The sequence below is a fragment of the Dermacentor silvarum genome, chromosome 2 (assembly GCF_013339745.2).
Source record: "Dermacentor silvarum isolate Dsil-2018 chromosome 2, BIME_Dsil_1.4, whole genome shotgun sequence".
Lineage (NCBI taxonomy): Eukaryota > Metazoa > Arthropoda > Arachnida > Ixodida > Ixodidae > Dermacentor > Dermacentor silvarum.
In genome coordinates, this window is record NC_051155.1 from 142,880,412 (window position 1) to 142,895,089 (window position 14,678).

Sequence of the window (14,678 nt, forward strand, 5' to 3'; positions counted from 1 at the left end):
AAGCAGTCGCCCGTTGTTTGCGTGTCAGTGGCGCTCTGCTGCTGGTCACGTGGTCGTAGGGTACATTCCCAGCCGCATCATCATCAACTCCAACAACGTTCGTTTGATAACTATTAGTAATGTTGGCAACTGGCGCTATCACGTCAGCCTGAGTCACACGTTGGCTTATGAGGCTGGACACCACTAACGCGAGCGATTTCATGAAATCTTGCTTTATCAAAAAAAAAAAGGAAAGAAAACAGAAAAGAAGAAAAGGGGAAAAAAAAGGAAACGGTTCTGTTAAAACAACGACAACACGCAAGTGATGTTTCAGGTGATGGAGCTGTATCAATTACTCTTCGCAGTTTCCGTTTGTTTCCTACTTCAATTTAATCAGCAGGAGATTGATCAAACATGCAAATAGTAAGCGTGTATATATATTTTCATGTTATCGTGTTAACTGAATTTTGAAACATTAATAACTTCAGCGTTTACTTTGTTCCCGGCGCAGTGCCCACAAAAAGGAGCAGCCCACTGCACTTCCGCGCGCACGTGAGTGAATGCGTACAGTAGGCTACAAAAGTCTATGGGACACAGGTTCTACGATAAATGAGAATTTCTGCTCCTTTAAGTCACGACGCTTCTAACGTTTGCTGGATCATACTGTAGTTTGAACCCGAGGCATGTGCCCAAGTTTCGCGGGAATTACACTTTTTTCGCAAATCCCGTGTCCCATAAACTTTTGCAGACGACTGCACGTGTGCTCACAAAGTACATTAGTGTGTGGGCACAATAGAAGACCACAGCACGGCCAGGGGGCGCTGCGGCACCAGTCGCCGGCACCACCTGCAGCAAAAGAAAAATTAAACAGGCTGGGCATGTAGTCCTTTTCCGTTTAACTCCGCTGTGCTGACACAATTTTCTGCGTTGGCAAGACTGCACACGCAAAACGTTTCGACAGCGGTTTGAACGAAAAGAAGGGAAACAGAGGGGCTTATTTTTTTTTTTAATCACGACCATATAAAGCCAACAGGCAATGAGGCCAAGGCAAGCATAGGAGTAGGCAGCTGTGGTTAAAATTGAAATGAAGAGTGGAATGAATTCTTTTATTAAGAAAAGGGATCGAGGACCGAAGGTCGCTGGTGGGGAAGGAGGGACATACGAGTTAAGGTAGACACTCACTAGATCGCGGGAGCCAGGCCGCTAGCAATGCCGAAGTGGGCTAATTTTACTAGGTGATCGGGGTTTTCGAGAATGTCGTTCTGTAAAGCTTCAATCTGGCAATGCAGAAAGATGTTGCTGTCGGCTCGATAAATAGTTAACGTGGGACAGTGTAAAATGAGATGCTGCAAGTTGGCTTCGCATACGGAGTGGCAGAAGGTGCATAATGGGGGGGGGCGCAAAGGCATCAATGCCCTTCTTTTGGTCAGCCAACGTCTGCCATTTGTGAATTCTGTCAGGGGTAGTAGCTGTGTTGGCAAGTACTTTATTTATGAAGAAGATAATGAGGAAAATTGAAAATGAAAGTGGACGAAAAGATAACTTGTCGCCTGTGGGAGACGAACCCGCAACCTCCGCATCACGCTTGCGTTGTACTAACAATCGTGCTACGGGGACGGCCATTGATCCGTCCACTATCTTGAGTATTCATGCGTACTAGACCTAGCCCTGGGAAGGGTTATCTAGCGCCATTCAGGGCTCATGGCGGGCGGATGTGGAACATCTATTTTTGCCCAATGGCGTCACGTAACGCGTGAAAATAATACATCAAGCGCGTTTCTAATAAACACTCGTATGCTACCTAATGACATCAAGGCTGCCAGATTCGGGGCTCTGGCTATGGATTTATTATTTTCATGGTTCAAACCGGCCTCCCTTTTATCTGCCATTTTAAATTTATCTAAGGCAAAATGTGTTCTGATACAGTAATCGTCCACCTAAGCGTTCCTTATAGCATAAATATAATTTTCTAGTTCAGCTAATAAAAGAATTGAAATTGTGGCTTAAATGAAGGCTAGCATGGGCAACTGTGGCTATTTATTGCGTCAAGGTGGAACCCATGGTGTCAGTGCGAGACACGTTCGATGTCGGAAGCAATGTCGGATTAATCTATGGGCTAAAGGGGCTGCAGCCGCGGACCCCGGCCTACTGCTAGGGGACCCCATGAAAAATATTCCATGATGCCCCCCCACCGCCAGAAAATTCAAAGGGGCCCTGGATACTTTGGTTATACAATAGAAGTTGTAAAGCGTCGTCCAGGAAGTGTTTTACCCCAATAATTTGTTTAATGATTTATTAGTAGCCGTCATAGAATCAAAGAATAAGGGGTGCGAGGAAGTGATCTGCCCTTCGTGTACAGATGCTCTCTTTACTTGCTCGACCAACGCAGGCAAGCAACCTTCCTCTTGCCTCCTCCCATATAAGAGACGGGGGTTCCCCTCCTATAGTGCATGTGCTTTCTGATAATTGTCTAGATTGTACGGCGCATCTGCGGGGCAGTTTAAAGTGTCCACGTAAATTGCTGCTTCACAACATCCAGTTCCCCTTTTCCTGAGTGATGGCCAGCAGTTCGCGGCCATCAATGAGGAAAAGGAGAACTGGACGTTGTAAAGCAGCAAACTCTTTACTTATGCATGGTCACTTTAAATTGCTCTGCAGATGGAGCATTTCATGGATTTGTGACTACACTTCGCAGTAAGAAGCCCGTTTCCTCAAAGCAGAAAGGTTGCGAACCTTAACTGGAAACGCAAGATGCACCCGTAAGCATGTTATAGGCATGTAACCTCTCACCTGAGAATAAGCTTGAAAACTGCAGGCAAAGCCTGTAACAGTATAAATATTTGGCATCTTAACCGATCGCCGTGATCATCATCGTCATCGTTGAAACCCTCGGGCAAATTTAGCCCCTGGTCCCATAGGTTATTAATCTGGCACTGGTCAGGAGGCTGCAGAGACAGTGGGTATTTATTAATGTTATGCGCAGTCTGTTGAACTTACCCGGCACCACGCTTTCAGTGTCAGAAGGGTGATATTTAATTATTGTCACACTGTACACCCCATCGTTTTTTTTTTTTACGACAATGTCATGTTTCAACAAAAATGAGCCGACAATTCACACTAATTTACTGCGCTGTCCTATCTCTGCATATGATAAATATCCATAAAGCTATGCCGTTGTTACAGTGCAGAATAGTGCGATAAGTGTTTGGTTAAATTGAAGTGTGGGGCGTTAACGGCCAGCTGTAAAAAGCCCTATGAGGGACCTCGTAGTGTAAAGCACCGGTACAATTTTGACCGGTTCTTCACTGCACACCCAAACCACGCTTTCCGCCTCCATCGGAATGCAGAAAGCCGTAGCCGGGAATCGAACCCTCGACCTCGTTCTCAGCAGAGAAACGCCATAGCCACTGAGCCGCCACGATTGGTCGAGCAAAAGTAGTGCAAATATCAAATGAACGCGCAATCGGTACGGACGCACGTCTATTTATTACAACTAAATTTCTGGTAACTTTTTTTTTTGCTAGTTTTTTAACTGTCCAAAACCACATTTCTTCTTACATCCGATTCACTGGGAAAATTAGCCCCCCCCCCCCCCCCCCTTCCTTTTCATTCTTTGCTAATACAACTAAACACCCTTCTTTGTTAATATTTCGACTTCTATATTTCTACCCTACGCACTGACTTCGCACTCACTTTCTATTCTACCATTGAAGGTAGGCGAGAGTAAGCTGTTTAAACTCTGCGACGGAAAGCAATTTCATGGCCATGTGTTTCCACTGAGCCGCAGTGGCAGTTGTTTCCTGGAAGAACACACGTCGAAGCGGTGGCTCCAAAGACCTCCCTTGTTCGACCACTGTTCAACACTTCCCCTGAATTGAATAAAAACGCCACCACGTGCAACGCGAGCGGGGTGCAGCTAGGAAAGCGGGGAGTGGAGGGGACAGGCATGCACACTATAGAAACTAGAACTAAACACTAGAACTCACACTGGTGTGAGTTCTCCTTGCACCGGCGGGAGAAAGCCAAGCGCTGGCGTCTGCGGTGAAAACAGACCTGGGGTTGTCTATGTTCACAACATACAATGTTAGACAACGCGTTGCATAGCGGCCGCTCCGACCTTGATCTATGCACCTCTTAAAAGAAGAGCAAAACTTAATAATCGAATTTCAACGTGAGTCTGCGCGAAGTCCTGTCTTGGTTCTATGTATGTATATGATTATATAAAAGGGAGCATGGGTGTACGCGGGATACAATTATACCCCGGCCAAATGGAGATGCGCAAGATGTCTCCTTGCAATATCTGAACTTGTCAGGGATGTTCATAACGCGCCTAAGGAAATCCACGGAATATCTATGGTGCGGGCTTTTTGTCACTGGGCTGGCGCCGAATTATACGAGCATCATTTGTATGAACCAGCGACACTGTGCAAGTGTCCCCACTCCAAGTTCTTCCACGCTAACGTCACATATGTTCTTCGCGATCTTCCTCTTCGCGCCTCAGCTGTGTGAAATACCCTCCACTGCGTCTACTCGACGAGACGCCTACGCCGGACCCGTTGAAAGAGAAGCCCACATGCTACACCTGCATGAGCGACTTTAACGCAGCAGCATTATCAGGATCGTCCAACCCAAGCCTTTGACAGCACTGCCTCCGGGATCGGCCCGCATTACAAACCACATTAGAACACTAGCCACATTAAAAACAATATATATATATATATATATATATATTGTACAAATGAGGTACCCAGCACCTCCACCACTTTATAAGACCGAGACCGACGACCGAGCTGTCCCCAAGCGCTTTTTATTCCAAAAAGCAAACGCCCCAGCTCATGCGCGAAGTCGAAGAACAGGGAAGGTGATGATGGCTATGTACAAATGAAAAGGACGAAGTACGTTAATAGTGCTTGCAATATATATATATATATATATATATATATATATATATATATATAAGTTAATTAATTATTTTTCTGGCGTTGCCCCTCGTTACGAGGCACGGAACAAATAAATGAGGACAAGTGGCTCTCCGCTATCAAGAGCCCCGATGCCGGGGCGCAACTATGGGCTGTCCAGAGGGCCCACGATGCGGCGATCGGGCATGGCCTGACTGTCCCAACGTGGGAGCGGCCCGCTGCTCGCTGAGTCGCGTACCTCAGGACGTTCATTAAAGTTTTACATCCATCCATCCATCCATATACGTTAGTTAGTCTTCTGAATCTCACGTTATGAGCGGAAAAGTATGTCCGCCTCTCCAAGAAAATCATCTGCAAAAATGCCACGTTCTCTGCGCTCATTACTTTCTTTTTTTTTTCATAAAAAACCTGTATTGTGCCAAAAACAAACACCTTGTATACATGTACACGTGTACACGTGTATCATGGATCGGGGACCTCAAGGAGGTGCGACGAAATGCTAATGCATTTCTTTCGCATTTAGCGCTAAATCGCGACTTAATGTTTCTACTTCGCAATACTTCTGCCATCGGAAAGGTATACTACAAGGGGCGAAGGAGGAGGAGGGGCGACACAGAAAGAAATTAGGTGAACTCTACGGTATGGATGGATGGATGCAAAACTTTAATGAAATTCGTCGGCCAGCACCAGGTGGAGGGATAACATGAGGAAGCAAACGCTGAGCTCCCGGGTTTGCTTATGATAAATGTATGCGTTGCAATAAAACGACCGAAGTCGCACAAGCACAGCGGGAGAAAATGTGCGCCGATCGGTTGGCAAAGCACCCAAACAAGCGTATGCTCCCAAACTCTACAGTATGCAAAAAAAATATGCAATAAAACCAAATACTCGAATAAAACTGATTGACAGCTGAAGGTAAGTCATGAGACGCTCAAACGGACAAAAGTACCACGCATTAAAAACAAACTATACACAGGGAAGGCTTTGGACTTTTCAATAACAGTCATCTCTAAGCCTGTCCTTGAATGTGCGTGTTTTCCCAATGTTGCCCAGCTTACATGTGAGGCCTTTAGAGGTCTGATGACGCGTTCGCGCGCGGTCATCCTTCGGTTCCTGTGTTTGCACAAGGAAACACGTGACAGAAAAATCCCATGGCCAATTTGTTAGCTTCCTTCGCAATCGTATTTAGGTTCCTACTTGCAAACGGGGTGGACGAGATATTGCATGATGTGATGACGCGTTAGTCAACTCCTGCTGCTATATCTCTTCGTCCGGTTCCATGTCTCCTGTTTCCGCTTTCTTTGTTTTCCATCCAGTATAGAGTGGAAGGGCAGGCCAGTGGCGTACCAAAGGAGGGGTTCGGGTGTTGTAACCTCCCCCCCCCCCCCCCCCCCCACGCGTCCAGCCCCATCAGTCCAAGGTGTACCTTCAGTGCTCTGTGCGCATTGTCATTACAATTCAGGTGGTGGCTTGAGGTCGAATTTTCCTGATTAACAAAAACACTCTATCATTCTCTTGTATTTATTCATTCACTCTTAAATTACTTTGCGCAAACGCCGGACAAATACACATCGTCATCATCCTTGGTGTCATTATTATTATAATTATTAGGCATTTTATTTGCTGTTGGATTCCTCTGGCTAAAGCAAGGAAATTGCATATTATGCAAAGTGCTTGCATGCCACCCCCCTGGCAGAGATCCTGGGTGCGCTACAGGAACAGGCGTACCCTTGTTGATGCTGTGTGCGAAGCCTCTTGCTAATGCAGCGCCGTTTCTTTTTCTCACAATTTTTTTTTTTTTTGTCTTTTCTCGATCGCATGCCGTCCAGCAGTTGACCTCGCATAAAGCAACCGAGAACAAGTGGCCTCGCTTAAAACCTTCCTAATATTTCGCACATAACTGTCCAGATCACCTGCCCCTTTACTGAGAAAGTGCGCCGTGTTTCTTAGGCGGACACAAACACACTCTTTACCGATGACCTATACATTACGCGGAATGCAAGAAGATGGTCAGCACAGCGCACTGTCAAGAGTGCGACTACAGCACATGGACACCCACACGGAACGGAGGAAGAAGGTAAACTATAGAGGGAACGTTATTAATGCGACACGCAGCCGTTCTTGACAAGCCAACTGTCCGTGAAGCCACCGCCTTCGCCTATTCTCCCTCAAAAAGTCGGCCCACCGCTACACTATGTGCTCGGCAGACTCGGCCCACCGTGCTCGGTTCCCGGTAGGGTTTTAATCGACGCACGATCGGCGCACATTTTCTCCCGCTGCGCTTGTGCGACTTAATATATTCGGTCGCTTTATTGCAACGCATACATTTATCATAAGCAAACCCGGGAGCTCAGTACTTGCTTCCTCGTGTTATCGCTCCACCTGGTGTTGGCCGACGCATTGAACCTGTGCCGATATGTGTCAATAGCGAAGGACGTTAATGCCTGCATATCACCTAAGCACGATTTTCGCAGCTTTTTAAGCCCGCACATGATGGAGCGATATTTCATTGTGCCGCTACTGATGTCTTCACAACAAAAACTAGGGAAGATGACCGAGGAAATCTTTTAAGAACAACTGTTTGTAAAGATATAGCCATGTATGAAGTCGGCTGCAGAGGACGCACTGAATGTATCAGGCCAGCTTATTCTGTTTACGGTTTATGTGTAATGTTATTAAATGTTCCGAGGAAAGTAACGTAAAAATAATAGATTATTTTTGAGTGATTCCTCAGTTACTTTCGTGACGCAGTAATTGGTAACTGTAATCAATTACATTTGTAATGAAATAATTCTAATCGGTTACTTTTTTTTTCTGTAACGTGTACAAATCTGGGGAGGTATTCTGTAAGAGTCCACCTAGTGGACGTGTCCATTTCGTCTGCTGTTGAAGTGCTGATTGGCTGTGCCGCCTGGCTCTTGCTGTAGCGCACCCAAGCCCAGCCAATCAGAACTTCTACAGCAGACGAAACGGACATGTCCACTAGGTGGACTCCTACAGAATACCTCCCGGTTGCAAGGCGTGAACGCGGCAGCCGTGCGTTGATCTAGCACTCGTCGTTTAGGAAGAGCGTGCGCTGAGCGCGACCGGTGGTGAAAACTAACCGCGACAAAATCTCAGATCGGCCGTCTTATAGTGGCTTCAATTTTGTTACGCAACAATCCCCCCTATTTCTTTCCTCCCTCCGTGTACACTGGCACTGCCCTATAAAACCAACACGTCGCAACGTCGCGTTGCGTTACTCCGCATCGCGTATGGAACGCTTGGGCTCCAAATCGGCCTCGATAGGTTCATTGTAGAGTGGCGCAGACCACGTGTCGCATACCCAGTGCTCCAAGTTGACAGCTCTTTGAACAGCAGCACATACCCAGCTTCTTTGTCTCCTATCACTTGCCACCCGACTTGGAACGTGGTCTGCAGTGGCGTAGCCAGAAATTTAGTTCGGGGGGGGGGGCTCAAGTTGCAACGCGGCTTCCTCCTTGTAAAATTTCAAACACATGAATAATAACTGCATTGTCATTGCCCATGCCATTGTATATTAGATGCTGAAAACGAATTATTTAACGCTACGCACTGTCAAGATAAGTAAATTATGTGTTTGTTTTAAAAAAGAATAGCTTCGTATGTCCCAAAAATTGTGGCAGAAATAGCTGATATCAATGCTTCCGCGTTTTTTTCTTTTTTTGGTCTATCTAATAAGTAAAGAAAATATCACGCGAACTTTAGAACTATATCAGTTCGAAGCCAGCAAAGCAGTGCATGCAGCTGATATGAAAAACCTAAAAGCCATAAAATGAACAAGTTGAGGACAAATATTTTGATGAATCTTTGTCATTCAAGAACCTTGTTTACATTTTTGTACATATGCAACGACCAGGGAAAAACCTCAATGACGCTGTCCTTCGTTGCAATGGACTGCGCAGGAGCAGATGTTACCGGTCGTATATTGTTTTGCATCGAAATTATAGTCGCAACAGTGAGTACATATAAAAAGCAGAAGTTCCGCAAAATATACATTAGAAATGCGAAGATAGAATGGAATATACAAATGCCACGATAAACGGCAAGAAAGTGTCGCGTGAAACCAAGTTGACTGCTTGTGTACACAAAACCTCGCAACAAGATATTTAAGTATACGTATAAGTCTGCAATAAATCTACGTATCTAAGGAAACGTCACTGTATATAATGCGTCAAACAAGACAAATAAACATGTTGCGCAGTCACAGATAGTAAACTGCGTGACGCATACGAGTATAAAGACAGACGATCCAGGCAAGAACAAAACTATGATCTCAGAAATCGTGATATGCATTTGGGCCATACTGCGATCGCGACAGCACCATGTGGCTAGAATAATAGAAAAAGAATGCAGAAATCAATACGAAAATATGTATTTTAACTGCCTGCACAGCGGCAACAATTATTCTGCACCCCAAATTAAAGAAGGGTATTGCTTCGTTTCAAAAACGAAGTAAGAACATGTAGCTAAAAAGGAAAGAAAAGGACAAACGAAAGCCACAGATGATGCGGCAAGTTGATTTACTTTAACATATAACTCTACGCTGTTCAATACTAATTTCATAGATATTCGGAAATGTATCCTCCATATTAATTTGAAATAATACACCCATTTCTTGGCCAATCCCTCACCGTGGGTAGGAGCCACATGCGTGATAGGCAACAACAACAACAACAACAACAACAACAACAACAACAACAACAACAACAACAACAACAACAACAACAACAACAACAACAACAACAACAACAACAACAACAACAACAACAACAACAACAACAACAACAACAACAACAACAACAACAACAACAACAACAACAACAACAACAACATCCGAGTGCGTTTTTGGGAAACGCCGCGTATGCCGGGCTTTCAATGAGCAAGGTTTGTCAAAATTGGTTATTGATGTTCCCGTAATTTTTGTATTCCCAGGATAATTTTTATCATCATGCTAACTGTTACAATAAACGGTGAAAACTTTAGTGGTTTTAAAAGCTAATGAACAGTCATACGTTTTCATAATTACGAGCTTATATAGGAACGTGAAGGAACAGATATCTTTACAGGCATTGATTTTTGCTGCTTCGCTATCTAAACGATAAACTTCACTCATCGGGGAGGTTTAGCGAAGCGTTTAATAACTTCGGACACGTTGTTGGCGACGCGTCTCTGTGGGTTTATAGAAGCGCCAGCATAACCATGCGGTTCTCAGATATTGCAAAACGCAAGTGATTTTTTTTTTTTTTTTAGTAATCTCATGTTTGAAAATCTCTCTGCCCTGGCAGTGGCACTGGAAGGGTGACTAGAATCTGCAGCAGTTTGTACACATGTACATATAACCTCCATGTCCATGAGACCGCAGTCTCCATGAGAGAGGGCATCTATTCCTGTGCTAAAACCTAAAAAAACTTCGATATCGTCTCCTCAGCACCACGCTCGACAAGGTAGACAGCCGTCCTCTTACGGAAGCCACAATTCTTGGTCCCTGGTCCCAGCCGACGTCGGAACGAATTGCTTTAAAAGCGCTAGTACGCTTTTTAAAAGAAACAGGACTTAGTGAAAAACTATAGAATGTGCGGACTGATACGTATCTTTTTTTTTCTTTTTAATCTTCTCTTGTTTTCTAATGTTTCTGCCCTTACCACATCCCCCTGTACAGAGTAGCCAACGGAACACTTAACCTGGTTAACCTCTCTGCCTTTCACCTCTTATTTTCCTTCCTTCCTTCCTTCCTTCGATATCGTTGACATCCTTGTTTACGTACCTTGCACAAATAGTAAGCTGTTCGATTCCAGTAATATCCGTCGTTTCGTCAGCAAGTACGGAGAAGCAGCCTGCAGCGTTCCCTTTTGCATCTAGGCTTTCTTTGATAATTTAACCACAAGTTTCTATAATTTGGTTTTGTACGTCTGGTTTAAATACGAGGCATTACTGCGGCAACTTTCCAAATGGTTCTTGAGATATGTATCTCCACAATCAACTCGCATGCGAAGAAGCGCTCTGGAAATACCAGTATTTTCAGCGGGGGCTTTGCTTAAATCCATAGGACCAGTGTCCCTATCGCCACGGAGAGCCAGACCTTGCCGCCAGCAAAAAAGAACTGTCTCAAATTAAATAGGCCGTTGACTTTCTTCTGTTTTCTCTTATTTTACTTTGCCTGCCCTGGTCCAGCTCATTGATCACATCGGGCGCTTCCTGAAAATTTTTGGAGAAAATTATCAGATGCCAGCTGACAGTAACGGTGGCATTTAATATTTTCGTGTGTGTGGAAGATTGCGAGCGCGTGCTTCCATTTCTGGAACGGCTTGGACACGCGCGTTCGAGTGCGTGCATGTTGGCCCAAGTTTATAAAAACATTAAACCCAGAAAGTTCCAGAATTAAAAATCAGAAGCACGCCTTTGGAAATGTCAGTGCACTTTTCGCGTCAAAAGTGTATGAGAACTTTATACCCATCAAGTTTCGGAGTTGCGCTCCGTAGATTCCGGTGCCGCTGCGAGATGCCGCGACGCGCCCGCTCGCTATCGAAAAGCCCTTGAAGCTTTGTGCTCGGCTGGGGCTCCTTACGTTATGTGACTCCAGGTGCATGGGCGTTGCCACGAAATCCAGCCCGAGTTCGCAATTTTCGCGCCGAAATGTCTTTTCGAGCGTCAAAAAGGCATTGTAGACAAAATCCAGAATGATTCCCGGCGCCGGTGGTTGTTTTGGTCAGCGGTGCATGATAGCACGAAAAAATATCGGGGGGGGGGGGGGGGTGAAGCCCCCCCACCCCCTGGCTACGCGCCTGGTGGTCAGTGGTCACACAGTCTACAGCAGCAAAAAGAACATTTTAAAAGGCGCGTTGTACAGTAGACACGGGGTTATACCGAGTGTCCCACGTAACTTGAGTCAAAGTTTTAAAAAATATGCAAATGCCACGTAGATGATTTGAGAACGAAACCACAGCACCGACTGGCACTGCCAAATTGAAAAATTCTAGGAGGCGTTGGTTGAGCATCGGCGACACTCAGCGTAACCGAGTGAACGCGCTCGTGCCCCTGCTCGCGCGTTCGTCGTCTTCTTCAACATGCAGCTAGCTCCGATGCCACTCATCATGCCAGCGTTCCCATCAAGGAGGTTTTAAAAATTTTTAATTACCTTGGTTCCCATACTGCCCCTCCCTCTGCGAAGGCGCTGCTGCGTACGGCGCAGCTGCGCGGGCACCCTGTCATGAAAGTGATCTGCTAGTGGACAAAGTGCGCGGTCGCGCGGGCCTCATCTTCAAGAGAGAGAGAGAGAGAGAAATGAACTTTATTAAAGCACCGGCGGAGGTAGCAGGGTGCCACGCAGGGCCCTCTTGCTACCCGACTATATATGTGTAGTCATCAAGTTGCGTCTCGACACTTACGTTGGGGGACCCAACGTTCTCCACGAGGCTGTCACCCCTGGGTCCCGTCGGGTGCGTCCCTGCGCGTTTGGCGAGCGAGAGCTGTCTCGATCCGCTGGACCCCCTGTAGTTGTTGCTCTGAGTCCTGAGCCGTTACGGCATCAAGGCTGCTACTTCGGGAGCCCCTCCCCAAACCGCAATGAGACGGCGAACGCCGCTGCGCGAGGTCTTACTCGCGCGTGGTGGCACCAGCGTCCCTCGTCTTAGCGGAGGGAGTAGCCACCGACGATGAAGACGACGAAGAAGAAGCCGAACTGGTAACGAGCTACGCGGACGTGCTGGAATGGTACCGGAGCGCACGTCGCTCCATGCCGGACCCACACCCGCAGCTCACCAGAGAACAGGCGGTACTCTACAGACAGCTGCAAACGAACTCGGTGCTCACGCCTGCGCTCGCGCGCTTCATATGCCCCGACGTCTACGAGAGCGCAAAGTGTAGTGTATGTAACAGTGCGACCGCCACGCTAACTCACGTGTTGTGGGATTGTAAACTGAATCCAGAAGAGGCAGCGGCCTACCCAGGCAGACTGCCAACGGACATTGCCTCATCTTCAAAGCGATCTGTGAGGTAGACAAAATGTGCCGAGTGCTGGTAGCTTCGTATGCGCTGTGCTTTCGACACTTAGCGTTGAAGCGAGAGGCAGCCCGAAGGTCAATTCCCTCGCTGCTGCTGCCGCGCAAACAGGCATGCAAAGAGGTTGAGGGGAAAATAGCATTAGATGAGGAACAAGACTGGGTTGATAGCCACATGAGACCACTGTGGCAAAAGAAAAAAAAAGAGGCAGAAACCGAGCTCGCCCAAAAAGGGGGCAACCGTAACCTGAGAAGGAGAAAAGCAGCTCTCAACAAGGAAATTGAGAGCCACGCCCAAACACTAAACAGACAACATTGGAACAACATCTGCGATAGACTAGACGGTCAATTAAGCTCCGTCACCACCTGGAAACTATTGAGACACCACCTGGACCCACACAACACCAAAGCTGAGACCAGGAGAAAAAGCAAAGACTAACACACAATTTCCAAGGGTCGGGGGAGGATATGATCAACCAGATAAAAGAGAGGTACATAGGGAAAACAAACACCGAAACATTCCCCGACTATAGCGGCGAAAACAACGAGGAGCTAGACCAACTAATCACCATTAGGGAGGTCCAATTAAGCTGCCTTAAACAAGCTCAGAGGAAAAACCGCGGCTGGCCCAGATGGGTTCAACAACAAGATGCTTATAGAAACCTCGATGACAACTCCCTCCAGCAACTAACGGCATTCGTGTAAAAGTGTTGGGAGCGGGGGGAGGTATACCAGGGAGTGGAAGAGAGCAAATCTAGTCCTCATCCCCAAACCAGGGAAAGAACTCAAACTAGAGAACCTTAGGCCAATATCGTTGACCTCCTGTGTAGGCAAGCTCATGGAGCGCGTCATACAGAACAGGCTCAACGGATACTTGGAAAGTAAGGAACTCTACCCAGACAGTATGGTTGGATTCAGACAACAACTATCCACAAACGACGTCATGCTACAACTCAAAGAACAAGTATTGGAAAGGAAAACTGGCGACTCGAGAGTCATAGTGGGACTGGACGTCAGCAAAGCGTTTGACAACGTCAAACACCAAGCAATCCTGTCACACCTCAATCACTTAAATGTAGGATGCAAGCTATACAACTATATCAAAAGCTTCCTCACAGACCGAACGGTGAACATAGAAATAGGGAAAACATTAAGCTAGGCAACAAGGGAACACCGCAAGGATCGGTGCTATCCCCTACGCTTTTTAACATTGCAATGATCGGGCTGCCAGAAAGACTCAGTAAGCTAGGTGGCCTCTGCCACACTCTCTAAGCTGACGACCTCACACTTTGGGTCGACAAACTAAGGGGGGAGCGATGGCCAAATAGAGGACACCCTACAAAGAGCAATCTGGGAAACTGAAAGCTATCTGAGACCCATAGTGCTAAAATTCTCGCCGGAAAAATCGGAGATGGTAATCATGAGCAAGCAGCAGGTCAACAACACCCAGGTCCCAAGGGTGGACAAGATCAAGATACTGGGTATGTGGATACAAGAAAATGGGAGAAACACCGAAACGATAAACAGACTAGAAGCCACGACCAACCAAACTTGCAGTCTTCTCAAGAGGATAGCAAACAAAAACGCGGGGATGGAGGCGTACCTACTTAGGCAATTGTCCACTCTTTCATCATTAGCCGAATCACCTACGCTATCCCGTACTTAAACACAACTAAAGCAGAGAGAGACAAGTTAGACATCCTCATCAGGAAATGTGTCAAAACCGCCCTAGGCTTACCAGCGTGCACATCAATCGAGACGA